General features: G+C 43.1%; 1 pseudogene; it reads right to left on the bottom strand.

Moving 5' to 3' along the window:
- Positions 1-1,238: 1,238 nt before the first annotated feature.
- On the bottom strand, positions 1,239-6,059 carry LOC136456837 (ethylene-responsive transcription factor-like protein At4g13040; annotated as a pseudogene).
- Positions 6,060-19,835: the final 13,776 nt, after the last annotated feature.

Here is a 19,835-nt window from a genome sequence, read left to right as displayed (position 1 = left end):
TCATTTTGTATCAATTAACTCTACCATTTAAATCTAACAAAATATTTGATAATTCAGCAATAAATCATCGTAAGCACCTAACCTTTTTGCTCATTCATTCAAACGCCCTCAGATCCACACCATGGCACATACACAATATTTCATGTCATCCTGGAACCTACACCTGCTAATTTCATTTCATTGAAATTATCGCCTAATTTGTGGCCCAATTTCAACATCTGAAGAGAGCCAAATCAGATTAGAGATCCCTCCTCCAGTCCTACTTACTTGCGGCCGATGAACTTGAGGAGGTCGAGTGTGACGACGTGGAAGCGGTGCCCTCAATGTGGTCGTAGACGGGGCCGATGACGGCCTCGACGGGCGACCAAAAAATGTCCACATTTTAATTGATCAGTAGTTGGTGCTGTCACCTAGAGAATTAGTGCTGTCACCAACTAATGTTTGCCATCTTCTTACCTAGGTACTGCCGCAGCACCAACTATTGATCAGGTATTGATTCCTCAGTCGTACTTAACTTGTTTTGATTCCTGGTTGTTAGGGCATAAAATGTAGCAGAAATAAGAAACAACTTCCACGAGCTGAAAGCCTACAAGATTGAGATCTAGACTAACCATGGGCGCATATATACGTGTTAAGACACCCTTCCTCAAAAGTTTCAAATTGGTGTCTTTATCAGTCCATACAACATGTTCCCGGTACCTAAACAAAGGTAGTCCGACCAATGTGATATCTCTTAATTCAGGCAGGATAGGGAGGAATGGTTGGTGCTTGGTACACAGAAGGCTAAGGGTGTTACCAGTTCTTCATCTCCTCCTCAGTCGCTATTGATGCAATTATAAAGACCTGCCATGACAGAGTACAAGGAAGGATTTATTAGCTCTCCCAAGCTAGTTATCCAACCAGCATCCGCAAGATGCAACATGTGTGGTTGGCTATAGCCTCCTTCGTCAATCGTCATCATCGGAGTGCGCACCTCTTCGCACGACAGACTCACACCTCGTGTGGATGGATTGTGTAGTTAACTGAATTATATGCAAGAAAAATTATGTGCCCCTCTCGCACACTGCATGACCTTTTATTGTGCGTTTCTTCGTTCCAACTTCAGGTAGAACTCAAGTTGGGTCAATATACCCAAAAGATACAGCATCAATTCCAAACTTATAAACCGAGGAGACGAATCTCAAAGTTTCAAGTATGGTCGGTAGTAAACTCATCTAAGACATATAGGACATTTCCACTGGTACAGAAATGACGTATGGATGGTATTACCAGAAAGTAAAAATATTTCTTTTGGGTAAATGATAAGGTAAACTAATTACATTGGGTAAAATGTAAGGTGAACCTATCGGTAGATATACACAATTTCGGAACCGGTATACATGACACTGTTCAGATGAATTGTCTCTACAATGGACCACCTCCAATTCTTGTTTGAGATGGCATGATTTTCCCTAACGACCTTTGATTAGACCAACGGGGGCCTTATGCACATGAAAATTAATTATTGATGAGAGAACAAAATCCTAAACGGAGATCATATGACGATCGGAATGAATATGTTGGAGGACTCCACTTGAGTTGCCACAACGGCAAAACCCCTGGGAGCAATCTAAGATGCTGACGTCTCTGCGTCTCCATTATCAGAATTCGATGAACCGCCTCCATTGGCCATCTCAGTATCGCCATCACTCTGACCCATGAACAGGTCTGCCTTGCTTCGCCTTAGCGACCCAACTTTCCTTTGTTCTAGAGCAAAAGAAATGAGCATATGTTATGAGCAACGTTTAAGCCACAAACAGTTAGCAATGTTTAAGCCGCAAACATTAAAATGTAGCAATTTTTGGGTCTTACTTTTGCTGGTTATCGTGTTGCGAGTCACTGCTAAGAAGCCCTCCCAGGTGTACTTCCGTAGTTCCTGCTTCTCTTCCTCAGAAAGCTCAAAGTTTGGCTCCCTTCCACACATAAAAGCAGCCCTGCGCAAAATTCAACTTGTTCAGATCTGGTGATTCATGGTGAATCATTAGCTATGCAACAAATCATGCATCCTCATCGTATCAAAGCAACATCATTTGATCTTGACAGAGATACAATCAATGTCACATATCGGCATATTGCTCGTATCCCTTAAACCAAATTAAATTAAGAATCAAAACAAGTAAACAATAATAGAGGCAACATTTACTTTATAAATCAGGCAATGAGAGAGCCTAACAAAGAATGATAAATAAACAAATCTGTATGGCGCAATCAGAATTGGTAGGCTTGGTGAGAAGCCAAACCACTGAACAGTAAACTCTGTGACATGTTGGAGCATATATGTTTTACCTGGGGAATACGGAGAGCTAACTTTACAGATGAAATAGATAGATTTTATGCATACATGTTTCTTTCTTTCTTTTTTTTTCTCAAACACGCAGCCACAATGACTAATATACCGCTTGTTCGGCTGGCCACAATCGGTTGGCTGGCCAGCTTTTTTTTTCAGCCGGAACAGTATTTTTCTCTCACGAAAAATCAGCTGCTACAGTGTTTTCCAGCAGCTACGGTGCAAACTTAATGCCAGCTGAACAGCTCATAGCTTCTTGTGTTGCCGAAAAGAGTACAAAGCAGGAAAAGGTGAAAACATAGTGCAAACACTTGTGTTTACAGGAAACACTACGGAAATAAGCTTGGTCTTGTGCAGATTTGAACTATAGTGAATGCATGCATATAGGTAATATCTGCATGTCATAACTCATAAAAAATGAACTAACTGGAGTTCAGATTGAACAACAGAAGGATATACAGTTGGATATTAATGAGAATTAACACAGAACAGCATTATATGATCTTATTTAGCTAGTCAAAACATACTATGCCAGCTGGCTAACTTATTACTTTGAACACCATCTGGGTAAATCAGATTGCATCAAGATGCTATGAGCATTAGCTTGTGTTGGGAAAAGGTAAAAAGTTAGGTAAGAATGGTGGAAATTTTGTGGTCAAACAGAGGTGTGCAGTCATAGTCAAGCTAATACCTATCATAAAGCCGGGCTGCTTCGTCCTGTGTCCCAACAGTACCCAAGTGAATCTGTTTCTTGTCAACTTTTATGGCAGCCTGCCATTTCATATTTTTGAAATAAACCCCCTCATAATGCATGGTTCTTGATCCACGTACTGCTTTCTTCTATGTCGTTTTCTGCGCTTGATTTCCTTGCCTGAAGTGATAAGGAAAAAAAATGCAATTTTCTTATCAGCTGTGGAGTAAACTGTAAAGTTCAACTCAAGAGGATTAAGGAAAGACACACAAAAGAAAAGGTACAGGGAGTTCTTTAGGGAAAAGCTACAGGCCCTAACTAAACATTCCCAGCACAGCTATATAAGAAAAAATTGTCACACAAACATTTCCTATTGCAAACTATATTCTTTAAGGACACTTCAGAATGTGAGATGAAGAAAGCACAAGTTCTCTGAGATTTCCAATACAGAATTCTAGAATATCAACTTTAAGTACCATAACTACAAGTAATCTGGACTTTAAGTGAAGAACAAATGCTAATAATACAGAATAAGAATGAAGTATAGACCTGGATAGTACTGGGTTTTCTCTTCCTTTGAATCATCAGAACCATTTGAGGATTTTATGAGCACATCAGAAGTCTTTGCCTGCGACAAAAAGGCAAATTTTGTTAAGAAAAATCATACTTGCCATTGTAGTCAACAAATTTTCAGTAAAGCTTGAAGCAGAATGCAGGTACTACACAAATGTCACTACAAAACTCATCAGGCTATCTTAAGGAGAAAAGGATACAGCACAAGCAGGTAACATCGACACAAACTGGGATATTTTTTTATTCCGTTATCTAGAAATTTTTTTTTGAGTGTGTGCACATGGGCACCAATATACTCCTGCGCAAGATACTTCCTCAACATACAAAAAGTAATTATGCATACCAAGGGCAGTGGATGCACACTGAATGGAACAGATATATGACATAACCCTAAGAGGAATTCTCAAAAGCGTGACTAAAGTACAAATTCTGGTACAGGCAGCAATTAATTTACAACCAAACTTCCCACTTGGAAAACCTGCCCTCCTAATTTCCCATGGGCCTTGTTCCTAATATAACATTAACAAAGGGAAAATTGGTTGTGTAGCATCGAAAGATCGCGATCTCCGTAAAATACCACCGAAAGTTTACGCCCCTGTGAAATAGCACCGAAAGGATCCACCGTGAACTGGAAGTACCATTCCGTCAAATTTTGCATACATAAACGTTAACCTAAGCTAAAACCCAGACATGAAATTACATATTTGCCCTTACCTTATCCTATCTCACCCATCTGAGACAGGAGGGCACTCGAGCCGCTCGGTTCTCAGTTCGGCTCGCTCGCTCACCCCTTCTGTATAAATGATGCAAGTTATCAAACACAGACAACGATAATCAGACCATTCCTATTATTTCCTGCAATGCATTAATGAGTGGTTCTATGCAGTGTTTGCTAAACTATAGTTTTTTCTAGACAGTGAGTCGATATCTGGTTATCTACAGGTCGCACTTTGCTTCTCAAGTAAGCCAGTGGATCATCATTAGCATACAGAGCCAATTTTTTTCCTTTCTTTTGCATACATGTTACAGATAACAGTAGCTTCTATACCTCGGTGAAAGGATCCTTAATGTCATCACGCTCAATGTTGCTCTCCTGGAAAAAAGAAATATATACAATAATCAGATGTGAAGCGCGTTACCATATTCAACAAACATGTTACTTGTGTGACTCACATAATTGGGGAAGATAACCATGTCAACATTGTCAGGAACATCTAAAAGCAATCACCTCGGGGAGTACTCTCGGGCACCAGCTGGGTGAATCAACTCATTAGTATCAAGGTGAATGATCCAATCCATCTCAGCATCCTGTGACAATCAAACAGGGGACATTCACATCAATCTCACGACTAAATACAAGGCCTTTTCAAAGTCAAAATGACAGCTAATAAAATGACTCCATAATTAGCCAAGAACTAAACTAAGAAACTTTTTTTAAGAAATCTGAGACAAAATTGAAACATTTATACAATCATATTGTAGACAAGTAAATTAGCATATTTTCTATAGCCTGCTACCGCTAAGAAGATGGCAAACAACATGAAATTCGGATGCTCGTCAGAGGTGGACCCAGAAAAGCACCCATAATTTTCGCAAAAAAACAAATATTAGAGTTAGTAGTAGAATTAATGCGTACATAGTCTTGTGATTAGATCAGATCGAAATACAAATTGCCAAATAGATTAAGCTAGGGTTCGTCTGGTTCTCAGATTGGCACAGTAGGAAGGGAGGAGAAAGGGTGCTTACTTCAACCATACCGCCAAGGGAGCTCACGCTATCGGGGATCTCGTGCCGCTGCTTGGGGGAGCTCGTGCTGCCGCCGGAGATCTCGGGCCGCCGTTTGGGGGAGCTCGCGCCGTTGCCGGGGGATCTCGCGACACCGCTTGGGGAGCTCATGCCACCGGTGTTGGGGTGCTCATAGGAGCCCGACAGAGCTCAGGTGCTATGGGCAGGGCGCGGTGGCTCTGAGCACGGCAGGGAACGACACCGGCCCAGCTCTGTGTGCAGTGGAAGCGGCGGCCCGGACGACCGCTGGGGTCGCCGGATCGGGGAGGACGTGTGCCGGCCGCCAGACATCGGAGACGGTCACGCGGATAGTCAGCGCGCGATGGTGGTCTGGCCATGGACCTTCAGGATGGGACCCGCCCGCATGGGGATGAGGGAGGAGGGCCATCAGGGCCCGCTCGCGCTGATGCTCCACCCGCGGGGGTGCCGCTGCACTGCGCTCACCGCCGCAAGCCTCGGGAGAGAGAGGGAGGGGTGGAGATCCGGGGGAAAAGAAGGGAAGGAGCATCTGTGACTCCGGCCACCAGATCTGGCCATTGTCGATGAGCCAGAGTAGGCCACCGGAGCTGGAGGGTTGCGCGGCGTGGGCGTGGGTGGGCGTGGCCGCGTGAGGGGCGAGGGCAACAGTGGTGCGGGGATGGGGATGGGGAGCGGCACAGCGCCGCGGCAGCCCCTGCGATCCAGCGGGTCGCACGGCGGGGGAGTGATTGCGGTGTTTTAGCAATTTGCGCGTGGACGGTAGGTGGGGATCGTAGGCGCGGACAGACGGACTAACCAAAACAAATGTCGCACCAAATAATGTCTATTCTTTGTTCTTTTTAGTTGTAGGAGATGTAAAGATCTTGGTATATAATCTATCTTTTGGAAGCAGTAAGTCATCTACCGTGCACCAGCGTAGAAGCTGGCTGCATAAACTCCAAACAGCAAGAAGGAAACCCCAAAGCCAATTTCATTTGTTTTTGTGTCCTGATCCCCTTAAAGGTCCTTCACATTTTTCTATTGAACAAATCCATCACTTTTTCTTCAGCTAAAATGATGCCATTGTCCTTATGCTGCTCACTGCATCATTTTCTATTTGACTTGCCTCATACATCAGCTGAAATCATAACACAAAATCAGTGATCGATGAATAATGTGAATAACTAACTGAATAAACAGCAACATTTGTTATGGCTTCTTCTCATACCTTTGCATCTACACATGAAACTTAGGCTTCTTGTCATACCTTTGCATCATAGAACAGAACACATGATATACATATTAATTATGGTGTATATAATTTCAGGAAAAAAATGTCACATGAAACTTAGGGTCTCATTGGAAATCACATGCAGTCGAGGATTAAACATGAAAGGATTATAAACGTGACAAAAAGAGTGACTATTGTAAGGTCGAGATGGCGGACTAGAGGGGTGGTGAATAGTTCTTTCTAAAATTAATTGCGTTGGCTAACCGAAACAAGTGCATAATTAAAACTATCGGTCTAGCCAATACTACATCCCTCTATCTATGTTCTCTAGCACCTTCCAAAGATACTAATTAAGCAACAAAGGTGTCAGGCTAGCAAGAGCTCACTTAACCAATTCTAGAAACAAGGTCACATAAACCTATGCCACTAGTACTTCAAGCAACAAGGGAGCTCCTACGCATGTTAGTAAGCAAAAGCACAAAGCCAACTAAGCTCACTAGCAAGGCTCAATAACAAGGCAACCAATGCCAAATTAGAGAGCGCAAATACTTAGCTACACAAACTAAGCAAAGTGACTAACAAGGTTACATAAACCAAATTAGTCACGCAAGAGAGCTACTTCTATGCTACACAAGCAAGAAGGTAACTAGAGAGCTATACTAACAAACTAATTACAAGATCAACTATACAAGCACAATGTATATGAAAGTAATTACAAGCTTGTATAACGAGGATACAAACCAACGGGAAGAATAAAGTTGACACGGTGATTTTTCTCCCGAGGTTCACGTGTTTGCCAACACGCTAGTCCCCGTTGTGTCGACCGCTCACTTGGTGGTTCGGCGGCTAATTGGCATCACCCGCCAAGGCTACACGTCGAGCACCGCAAGAACCTACCCTGAAAGTGAGGGTAGCTCAATGACACGCTTTACTAGAGTTGCTCTTCGCGGCTCCCGTGGGGTGAGCACAATGCTCCTCACAAAGCTCTTCTCCGGAGCACCGCACAAGCTTCTTGCGGGCTTCGACGGAGACCACCACCAAGCCGTCTAGGAGGTGGAAACCTCCAAGAGTAACAAGCACCACCGGCTTGCAACTCGATCACCTAGTGCCACTCGATGCAATCTCACGATGCAATCACACTAGAATCGCTCTCTCACACAATCGGATGATCACTATCAAGCATATGTGAGATAGAGGGCTCCCAAGCACTCACAAGCATGGACACAAAGTCCCCCGAGGTGCTCTGCACTAGCCATGGCCAAGACCAACTTCTATTTATAGCCCCATGGGCTAAACTAGTCGTTACCCCTTCACTGGGCAAATTTCAGGACGACCGAACGCTCCGGTCAGATCGACCGGACGTAGGACCTCAGCGTCCGGTCGCTCGATGCTTACCATGTGTCATCGGCTTCAAACACTATTCACCCAATCTCAATGGTCAAGTGATAACCGGACGCAGCTGCTCAAGTGACCGGACACACCAACACCAGCGTTCAGTCGTTTCCAGTAAGCATCCAGTCACGACTGGACGCATCCGGTCGGTTACGATCGGACGTAGCATCAGCGTCCGGTCCTAATTTTTAGGGTGTTACACATGTACATGTGGACTAATTACATGTGTATCTCACATAAACACAATTAGTCCACCTAGGTTGTCACTCAATTACCAAAACCACACAAGGACCTTTCAACTATGCTATTAGAAAATTTGTGCCAAACTTTAAGTCCATGTAAACAAAATGACACGGTCTGTGTGCCTTTCTTTAGGTGAATGCATTCGGTGCCGGCGTCCAAGGAACAAATGTCTGCCAGTTAGTGTGGTGTGACTCTAGAAGCGCAGAATCACCAGCGCTGAATGCAGCAAGGCAAGTTTGACAGCTCAGATGCCTGCCAGTTATGTATTCCCATTGCAACGCACGTGACGTTGAGAAAAAATGTATCTGAGAATGTCCATCTAAATTTCAACATCAGTACTTGCACCCAAGCTAGAAAATATACTTTGGTCTGATTGCAACCTGAATGTCCAATTTCATATACAATGTTGTTTTGTACAGGTAATAGCACTTTTAAGTTTAAATTATATGCTGATTTACAGCCTGCAAAAACAAAAAGAAAAAGAAAAGAACCTAAGCATCACTCTACGTAAGTCCCATATAGAAGAGAGTAACTCATGTAATTCAGTGCACGCCTGTTTATGAACATCCTCGGTGTGAGAGTTGAGGAGCTTGACAAAGAGAGGCAAAGCTATGGAGAGCAGCTTCCTGAAGTGCGTGGTTGCCTCAAGCTGCACGGTGGGGTCGTTGGAGAGGACTGCCTGCACCATCGTCGACAAGCCATCAAGCTGCACAACCAGACGACAAGAAAATTAGATCCATGTCGTTAGATCGAGTACCACCCTGTCACCCAAACCCTAACACAGGGGGCGGATCAGATCGGGGCAATAAAAAGCGAGCCAAGGAGGCAGGGAGGGAGGACAGCACCGAACCTTTTGTCGGAGCACGATAGAGTGGCCTTCACCGCCACGTCCAGCACCGGGTGCGATGGGGAGGGAGAAGAGGAGACGGGGTCCTCAGCGGCAATCCCATTGGCGGTGTGGATCTAGTCGGCGGTGGGGAGGCCCACAAAGACGACCTCGACGATGGAGCTGGCACCGGCGAACCAGGCCGGCCACTCCGCCTCTTGCCTCCCGCCCCTCGCCCGAGATGAGGGCGACGACGGGAGGGAGACCGGGAGTCCAGAGGCGTTTCTTTCTCTTTCTTTTTTTTGGGTGGGGGGAGGGTTATCGGTTTTGGAATTGGCAGAGAAAAGGGGTGGCGTGGGAATCGATCCCTGGCCGCGGAACCAAGTCGCAGGGACGGGTGAACGTGCGGCTGTTCACAGGATCGCACGGGCGACGTAAGAGCAAACCAAAAAAAGTCACACCAAAAAATTATCTTACTTTTGTTCTTTTTAGTTGTAGGAGAAACCTACATGTCTTAGAGAGACAAATCGTAAGAATAATTAACTTGCCCTTTTCTGCTCGGAATGTGTTCTTGGCCGGGGCCCTAACACAGCAGAAAACCTGTGCTAACCCCTATCCTTGAACACACTTCAATCCATCAGAGTACCTTTTTTGTGCATGTTCTTCATATTTTAGGCACAATATAGTAGTACCTACCGACTGCTTCTTTCTTCCATAGGCTTGCACGCATGTTTAAGGGGCCGGGAGGGTTGGTTGTATAGGGGCAACTTTTGTGTTCATAGCAGGCATGTACTCACGTCATGTCACATTAGGCCACTTCAACCAAAGTAGTGGCACGTACATTCGTCCATTATTAGCCTGCTTTCTATCCGGATACCGCATCAGTCGCTAGTAGATCCTGCACTACAAACTAGAGTGTCAAGCGAGAGAAAAAAAAACCTAACGTTAGGTGATAAGTAGCATGTTACTCCTGGTGACGGAGCTGTACATAGGAGTCAGCCAATCCAACAATAATCATGTATGACAAAATAAATACTCGACCAGAATATACATACTAACCAAATAAATATTTGTATTACGGTATAATAGAAAAATAAAAGCTAAAAAGCATTGAATAATAGAGACTAAGGAACAAAATTAATTAGACCTAAGTCTAACGTTCACCCGACCAACCTAGTTCTTAGACCCGAAAAAAGAATCACGGAATGGCAAGAACAAAGAAGATAAGAAAAACACATCCTAAATAATATAGATGCTATTAGAGATCAATTCCTAGATAGAGCAAACAAGAAAGCACTAAATACATTTAAGTAGCTGATTAGATGGTGTACTATGAGGATGAACTAGATGTTTAGTAGGCTATACTAAAAAACAAAAAAGATGAAAAAAATAATAGAAAGACAAATTCTTAATTACACAAGATGATTAAAGGGTGTTGCTATGGGGATGAACTAGACGTTTGCCGGGTAATAACCAAAAACAAGAGAGATGGAGAAAATATAGAAGACTAATTCTTAATTATACAAGATTATATTAGAGATTAATATAGAGAGAGGAAAAATTAAAACATAAATAGCATTATTCACTAGCTAATTGAGGAGATGTAACGTGGCGGCATAGAAATGTTGGGGGCTACCGTGCCGCTCTTCAGCCCCCTCCACTCCACCACTGGTCACTCCCTTCATCTGAAAAGAAATAAAAATATCGCATTATAAGGAGTCAACCAATCATAAATTCAACTAGATTTTTAAAAATTATTTAATATTTAGATTTTGGAAAATATTTATTATGAAAATAAATTCCTTGATTAATTCAAGTGTTGTATATTTAGTTAAAACCTGAGATTGTTTGACTTCTTAGGACACAGAGGCTTTATTCCTTTCAAGATGATAGTTGGAAAAGAACGTAATTCTTGCTTTTTAATCAAACAATTTAGATTTAACTAGATTTATCATAAAAAGGTCTAAACATTTACGATACCTAATAAGTATCATTAGATTAACCCTCAAATGTGTTTCTATAGCATACTTATTTAAAGTTATTGTGTTAATAATTTTTTTATAAACTTAAACAAATCTAAGCTTGATCTAATTTAAATATAAAATTGCATCATTTTTTATGTACTCCCTTTGTCCACGAAAGAATGGAATTTTCGCTTTTTGATGAGTCAAAATAATTTGAACTTTAACTAAATTTATATAAAAAATACTAACATTCATGATACAAAATAAGTATTATAAGATTAGTTATATAATATATTTTCATAATAGATTTTTTTGAAGATATAAATTCTAATACTTTTTACTATAAATTTGATTAAACTTGAGCTAGGTTGATCAGCAAGGATAGTTGGATTCTGGACAGAGGGAGTATTACGTAGTATGGTCGTTGAACGCCTAAACCCCACACTGAGCCACTGAGTCGATTTGCCTCGCCGCTCGTATTAGAGCAACTCCAGCAGACTAACTAAATAAACTACATATCATCACTTTGGGTAGCGAGGAAAAAAAACCAAACTCCAATAGACTGCTACTAGACTCAACAGATTTGTTGGCTACTCAAATCCCTCCTCCCACCACGCATTCCCGTTGGGCCAAGGGTGGCTACCCAAAAATCTGCTCGGTGCTTTTTCTCCATGCACGCGCGAGTCTTCCTTCCTTCCGCTCGCAACCTGTGGCTGCCGGCCTCCATGCTGACCACCGCCGGCGCCCCAGGACCGTCGCCGGACGCCCGGACCTCCCATTGGCCAGATCGGGAGGCCCTCCATTGGTGCCGACCTTCCTCCGCCGTGGCCGGACCTCTCCTCCACCTGATCCCCAGCCGTGTCCGTGGGATATGATAGGTGATCCCAAATTTTAAACTCGATGGGGGTGTGGCGTACGTGTGTGCCCATGCCGGACGGCGGCCTCTCCCGGGCCCAGCGGCCGGTAGCTGCCTGGACAAGCCACGCACCAAGATGAGGCCTCGTTTAGGCGTTGTTTAGTTCCTCCCCTAAAGTTTATTTTATATCCCATCGAATATTTACACACATGAAGTATTAAATATAAACTAAAAATAACTAATTACACGGTTTACGACTAATTTGCGAGACAAATCTTTTAAACCTAATTAGTCCATGATTTGACAATGTATTGCTACAGTAACACATACGTTAATGACGGGTTAATTAGGCTTAATAAATTCGTCTCGCGGATTACCGACGAATTCTGTAATTTGTTTTTTTATTAGTATCTGAACACCACATGCGACACCTACATGTGACACCCGATGTGACACCCTAAAACTTTACACCCTAGATTTAAACAAGCCTAGTTCCTCTCCCTAAAGTTTACTTTCTATTCGATCGAATATTTGGACATATGTATGTAGTATTAAATATAGACTAATAAAATAATTAATTGTAGAGTTTGCAACTAATTTACGAGACGAAACTTTTAAGCCTAATTAGTCCATAATTTGATAATACGGTGCTACAATAACACGTGTGCCAATGATGGATTACTTTGTCTTAATAAATTCGTCTCGTGGGTTACTGATGAATTCTGTAATTTATTTTTTAGTTAGTATCCAAACACCCCATTTAACATATAATATGACACCTCAAAACTTTACACCCTGCATTTAAACCAGGCCTGAACTGAAAGTTCCGTGCCCATGCATGCGTTGCAACAGTGCCGGCCATGGGTGTGTGTGGGGTGGGTGGGGGGGGGGGCAAAAGGTGGGGCTGCTCCACGCCCTCGGTGCCAATGGGCCCCCAAATATATATATGTTAGTATATACTCTCTCCGTACTAAAAAAATAAAATCATTTTGGACAAAACTTCGGTCAAACATTAAAAATATAAATTATGAATAATTTTTAAGTTGTTGAGTTTGAAAAACGTAAAAGCCATATAAATATATTTGTCTTGAAAAATACTTTCATAAAAATATACAAATATTATTTTTTAATAAATATTTTTATAAAATGAGGAATTAAAGTAATATTTTGGAGACCGTATCGTCGTCCAAATCGACTTTATTTTCGAGCAGGAAGGAAGTACGTAGTACTAGTAGTGTTAGGATATTTAGATTAGTATACGTTAGTACGTAGCAGTAGTATTAGGATATTACTTGGCCCAAGGCCGAGAAGCCAACACGTTAGTCTTTAGCCTTAGAGCCCAGGAGGCTGCATGTCATCCTCACGTAGCCTCAACTGAGAATTAAATTCATCCGTTAGGGTAGGCTAGTATTCTCATCGCTTCTTTTAATCTCTAAACTGAGAATTAAATTCGTCTGTTAGGGCAAGACTAATTATATATAAGAAAAAATCTTTTTTTTACATATTGTGTGAAGACTTATTGCGTAATTGTGAGACTGGTACTCATTAGTCATTGTTCTTAAGCTATGGCTACGAGGCAACAATGCCACACATGCTTTTTCTTTTTCTTTTTTTAAACGAATCAGGCCAGAGAGCTACCGATTATATTAAAAAGAGGATGGGTCCAAATTAGGCGCAATGATACAACATAGACCAACAACGACACCGGAAAACAAACTCAACAAAAAGAAAAATATAACTCTAGTTAGTTGGTTGGGACATCGACACGAACTACACAAAGCCAAAGCTCAACTCAGAAAAAAGAGAACCACCATCAAACTCTAAACCACCACACTGCACCACCAACACCCGGACAGCAAGGGCGTCAGGGCGAAAACACCGTTGTCACCGCTCGCGCTGTCGTTATCGACGATGATCCACACCGAGCTAGCCTGCTGCCAAGCAGGATTAGCCGCCGTAGGTCGCTACAAGCCATGTAGCCCTCCCGCAATCGGATCCGCTTGCGCCGCCTGTCAAGACGATGTACCATGCCGGACTAACCATAGCCAAGCAGGGCTAGCCGCCGTAGTCCGCTGCAAGCTGCAAAACGAACGCGTGAGCGGCTGTCTCGGGTGCTCACCAAGCCAATCTCGTTCAACGAGATACAGGCGCGTACACTGTAGTTCCCATCAACCTATCTGCCTCATCCAAGGTAGAAGTGTCGCATGGGTCATCCAGCTGCTAGTCAGAAAGCCTCCTTACGCCGGAACGGCTACCGCTGAGCGGGACCACCCGCCGCCAAACCATGCAGGTCCTCAGCAACGCAAATCTGTTGGCCACACCTCCCACGCCGGCTTCCTCGCCAACTTGGTGGGTGCCACCCACGCCAGCCTCCTCACCATCTTCGTGGATGCAACTAGCGCACAATCCCTCTAGGATCGTCGCCCTCCACCAAGCAGATGCTAAGCCCTCCAATCACTGCGCCAGTGCCTTCTTCGTAGCCACCTTGCGACGCCGTGGACACTGGACTCCGAGTCCTCAACTAGGTCTCCACCTTGTCGGCAACCGCCATGGCTAGATTGCACGAGCTTCCAAAGCGATGCGTCCAACAAGGGGAGCGACGCCACAAGTGCCATCGTTGCCTAACCAGCATGTTAAGGTTTTGCACCCAGGAAGAAAGTGCCACGCAAAGGGAGAGGGCTAAGCGATGGACGCTTCCAAGGAAGTAAACGGCGCCCAAAGGCGTCGCCGTCATCGGCACGAAAGGGCAAGGCTTTCGCCAAGGCCCCAATCCCCTACACTGGCCTCATTGCTGCCATTGCCAAACGTGGGTTGCCGCCCACAATGCCATCCCTGGAGCTCAGGATAGGCGCAACCAGGCCTAGGTTGCCAACGCCCAGGGCAGCAAGGTAACGTCGCTGCTGTAGGCCACCGTCGCCCGTCGTATGCCGTACGGGCCACCGCCGTAGCCACCTGCACCAAATCAGCCGCCCCTGCGCACGTAGATCGAGTGCCCTGTTCGTTTGGGCTGGTTCGGCTTATAAGCCATGACTGAAATTACTGTTAGCAGATTTGGTGTGAGAGAAAAATACTATTCATTAACTAATAAGGCTGCGTTTAGTTCGCGAAATGAAAATTTTTGGATGTCACATCGGATGTTTCGAGGATGTCGGAAGGAGTTTTTGGATACTAATAAAAAACTAATTACATAGCTCGCCTAGAAACTACGAGACGAATTTATTAAGCCTGATTAATCCATCATTAGCGCATGTTAGTTACTATAGCACTTATGCCTAATCATTGACTAATTAGTCTTAAAACATTTATCTCACGATTTCCAACTAAACTGTGCAATTAGTTTTTTTTCGTTTATATTTAATATTCCATACATGTGCCGCAAGATTCGATGTGATAGTTTGGGATAAAATTTTTTAGGAAAAAATCTATATAATCCGGTTTTATAGTTTGGGAGTGAAGTAGTCCACCCTGAATAGTTAGAGAGTTACATAGACTTTTTCCAAAATTTTTAGGAACTAAAACAGGCCTAATGCATACAAGCAAGCTGGACGGGCGAGGCCCCCTGGGGAACGGCATCCGCCAGCCGCGGACCGGAGCAGGTGGGCTGGGCCCGGCCGGCCGCTGCGCCGGCAAGGCAACAGGCGGCCAAACATGCTTTTTCATACATGTTGACTGTTGAGTGTAAAAAAAAAAGGTTATTTAAACATAACGAGTATTTTTTTCTCATATTCGTAAAGGGCCCTGAGTTAAAGTTCGGCTCAAGGTCCTGAAACACTCGGGACCGCTGCGTTGCAAATGCAGAGCACCTAGCGCGCCCGCCCGGTTGTACTGCGTAGCAGTATTTTGCGACTCGCGAGGCCGGTCACGGTCATGACGCACGACGCCCGAGTTGTTTAAGGGGGGTTTTCGTTTCAACGTACCCTCCTAAAATTCCTATCACATCAAATATTTAGACACATATATAAAGTATTAAATATAGACTAATTATAAAACTAATTACACAACTTGTGATTAATTTGTGAGATGAATCTTTTAAGCTTAATTAATCCATGATTTGACAACGTGATGCTACAGGAAACATGTGCTAATGACATATTAATTAGGCTTTAAAAAATCATCTCGCAAATTAGCCTCTGTCTATATAATTAGTTTTGTAATTAATCTATATTTAATGCTCTTTATTACTATCTAAATAGTCTATGTGACATGAATTTTAGGAGCGACTAAAGAACCAAACACCATCTAAATCCGGTGGTTAATTTTTGAGTGTCACGTCAAAGTGTCACGTAGAATATTTAGATAGCAATAATAAAATAAATTAGATAAGTACTCATTAATTTGTAAGACAAATTTATTAAGTATAATTAACCTGTTATTAACATATGTTTATCGTAGCACCATATTATCAAATCAAGGATTAATTAAGCTTAAAAAATCCGTCTCCCAAATTAATTTCAATCTATATATTTAGTTTCGTAATTAATTTATATTTAACACTTCATGCATGTATCTAAACATCCGATGTGACAGTGGCTAAAGTTTAGAAGGGGAAATAAGATCTTGTTTAGGTCATCTCATAAAATTTACTCTCTATCCCATCAAATGTTTGGACATATATACGGAGTATTAAATATAGATTAAAAAATAACTAATTAGATAGTTTAGGACTAATTTACGATACAAATCTTTTAAGCCTAATTAGTTTATAATTTAACAATATGGTGTTATAGTAACACATGTGCTAAAGATAAATTAATTAGGTTTAATAAATTCGTATAGAATAATTCTATAATTTATTTTTTTATTAGTACCAATGTGACACAAATAGAGAAGGCCTAAACAAGGCGGCCGCCGACCCATGCATGCATCGCTCAGTCGCTTATCAGTAGCCAAGTGGAGGAGTGTGCATACTCCTACGGACGGCGTGTTCATGTTTTAGGCCCCGTTCAGTTGCCAAAAAAATTTTACGTAGTACCCGTTATATCGAATCTTGCGGTATATGCATGGAGTACTAAATGTAGACGAAAAAAAAAACTAATTGCACAGTTGGGTGAAAAATCGCGAGACGAAACTTTTAAACCTAATTAGTTCATAATTAGACACTAATTACCAAATACAAACGAAAGTGCTACAGTAACCAAAATCCAAAAAATTCCGGATCTAAACGCACCCTTAGTGTGCATCAGTTCTCGAACAGCGTGTTCATGTTTTGGCTGACCGGCGACTCCACGTCCCCACTCATGCATCCGTGTTCAGTGCAGTGCTCGCTGAAGAACTTGAGATGAACAGAAAGGCCCGGCAGAAGCAGTGAAGCACTAGTGGTGACCTGCTTCCGGTCGCGGACAGCAGCACGTAGGTAGGGTTCAATAGAGTATTATATAGAAGACTTATTTTAGATTATCTGAGAGGTATAATCTAAATATGATCATCATTTCTTCTGAAAATCTATTTACAAAAATGATTCTCTTTTAGGTCTTATTGTTAGAGCATTATTATCTTCACCTAAGTTTCAGAAGTGCACTTGTTTTTTTTTTAGGGAGGGCGTTCCGTGTCCTTCGTGCAAGCGCGACGAAAGCGGTCGCATTCGCCCTGGGCTGGCCGGTTGGGGCGATAGATCGAGCAAGCAAGCCCTGGCGGGCGGTCTGGCCTGTGGCGGTATCAAATCACGGGTCACTCTAATGACATGGCCGCCGGAGCAAGGCAGCAAGCAAAGCGATGCACCTCATGATCTCATCACGGGGGGACTTGTACTGCACGCACACAACAGTCACACAATTAGGCTCATGGCGGTATCAAATCATGTTCGTTTTTATTTGGTAAATAGTGTTTAAACATGGACTAATTAGGCTCAAAACGTTCGTCTTCCAATTTCCCACCAAACTGTGCAATTAGTTTTTCTTTTCGTCTACATTTAATGCTCCATGCACGGGCCGCAAACATTCGATGTGACAGGTACTGTAGCAACTTTTTGGAAGTTGGGGTGGAACTAAGGGGGTGTTTAGATTCCAAAAAATTTTGCGCAGTACCCGTCACATCGAATCTTGCGGCATATGCATAGAGTACTAAATGTAGACGAAAAAAAAACTAATTGCACAGTTGAGTGAGAAATCGCGAGACGAAACTTTTGAACCTAATTAGTCCATAATTAGATATTAATTGCCAAATACAAACGAAAGTGCTACAAAATCCAAAAAATTTTAAATCTAAACGGGGCCTAAACAAGAGCTGATGCTGCTGCCACCTGCATTCTGGTCGTTGTCAATCAAATACTGCAGCCACCAGCCAAAGCAGGCAGCAGCCATCACGCGTTTCACCACCTCCTCCAGGCAAAGGGGGACGCGTACGTACATGGCGTCCGATAGAGGATTTGAGGCAGTTCGCAGTCCTGGACTTTAGGGCCATGTTTAGATTGCAAAAAATTTCAAACTGATAAATAGTAGCACTTTTGTCTTATTTGGTAAATATTGTCCAATTGTGGACCAACTAAGCTCAAAAGATTCATCTCGTGATTTCGAACTAAACTATGCAATTAGTTATTTTTTTTACCTACATTTAATGCTCCATGTAAGCGGCTAAAAATTGATGTGATGGAGAGAGAGTGAAAAAACTTGGAGTGATCTAAACAAGGCCTAGGCTTTGAAATTTGAATCCTGCGGCGTACACTGCAGTACTGCTAGCTTGCATGCATGGGAATACGTACAAGGACGGGACCGTCATTAGCCAACCACGTGAAAGGACAGAGATCCAAACAGAGTACTCTACGTTCAGTACATTGTGTCATGCATCCACCAGTTTGCTCGAAAAATAGACAAGCGGGAAGCCGCTGGCTTCCGTGTACTGACGCTGGTGTGCATGATCCTACAGAGAGACGCAATCCACCAGGGTGTCAGACTGCGGGTCGCATAGGTAGCGAGTGGCAGTACTGGCAGAGGCCAAGCAAGCCGGCACCGGAACCTGTATCGGGTGCGTCGTGTGCCTCCGCCATCTTCGGCGACGGCGACAGGCTCCACGGTACCGTCCAGCCTTCCACATCCACTGCATTGACGCCTCCCTCCAGTCCCCCGCCAGCTACCCACTCCGCAGGGCCGCCGTCTCCGAAGTCCGAACCCAGCCCGCCGCCTGCCCGCCTAGCATGCTCCCAATTCCCCAGTGCGTGCGCATGGCTTGCGATGGCTCTGGCTCGCCGCCCGCCACTGCCCAGTCCTGCGGGTGTTGCTTCTCCCGCCGCCGCGCCAACATTCGGGTGCACCCGCCGCAGCGTCGCGCGCCTGCCAAAATCGAACTTGGGCCTTGCGCGGGCCATGGCGACGACGGATGGGAGTGAGCGCGAGAGGATGGAGTGAATGGATAAAGAATAAATTTACGCTGGACCCACATAAAAATTAATTGCTTTGGGTGATAGAGTTTTAAATAACTCTTTATTTTGATTTTTTTAGCAAAAAGAAAAAACGGTGTCCTCCATCAGTTTAATAGAAAAGTCTTTTAAAAATATAAAAAGTTATCAAATATCCCCTCCAGCTCGAAAGTTTTCGCACGTGAGAGAAACTCTGTATCCGCTTCTAATCCAGCCTTTTTTTTTGGAAGGTCGAAGTAAATTGGACGCACGAGTAAATTAAGAAAATAAAGGATTGCAGATAAGAAAGCGCTGATAGACTAAGAAATTATTAAAAAATATTTGGTTCGTTAGAAATAGTTCACGGTTCCCAATGCAAAATCTTTTAAAAGCTAATGTTGGAGAAAGACAAAATTTAAACTATCTCAAATTCCTAAAGTTCTACTGTATTAGTTCAGCAAGCTGGAGAAAGACAAAATTTAAGGTTGTACTCTTCCGTCCCACGATAGAAGTCGTTATGAGATACGTGCAGGTTAAACTTTCTCAACTTTAACTAGGTTTGTAGAAAATACGTATAACATTTATATCTCCAAATAAGTTCATAATGAAAGTATATTCAACGATCTATCTAATGATATTAGTTATGTATTATAAATATTA

This window comes from Miscanthus floridulus, chromosome 6 (genome assembly GCF_019320115.1).
Source record: "Miscanthus floridulus cultivar M001 chromosome 6, ASM1932011v1, whole genome shotgun sequence".
In the NCBI taxonomy this organism is placed as follows: domain Eukaryota; kingdom Viridiplantae; phylum Streptophyta; class Magnoliopsida; order Poales; family Poaceae; genus Miscanthus; species Miscanthus floridulus.
Note: the sequence above shows the minus strand (reverse complement) of the source record. Positions and strands in the feature narration are given on the sequence as shown.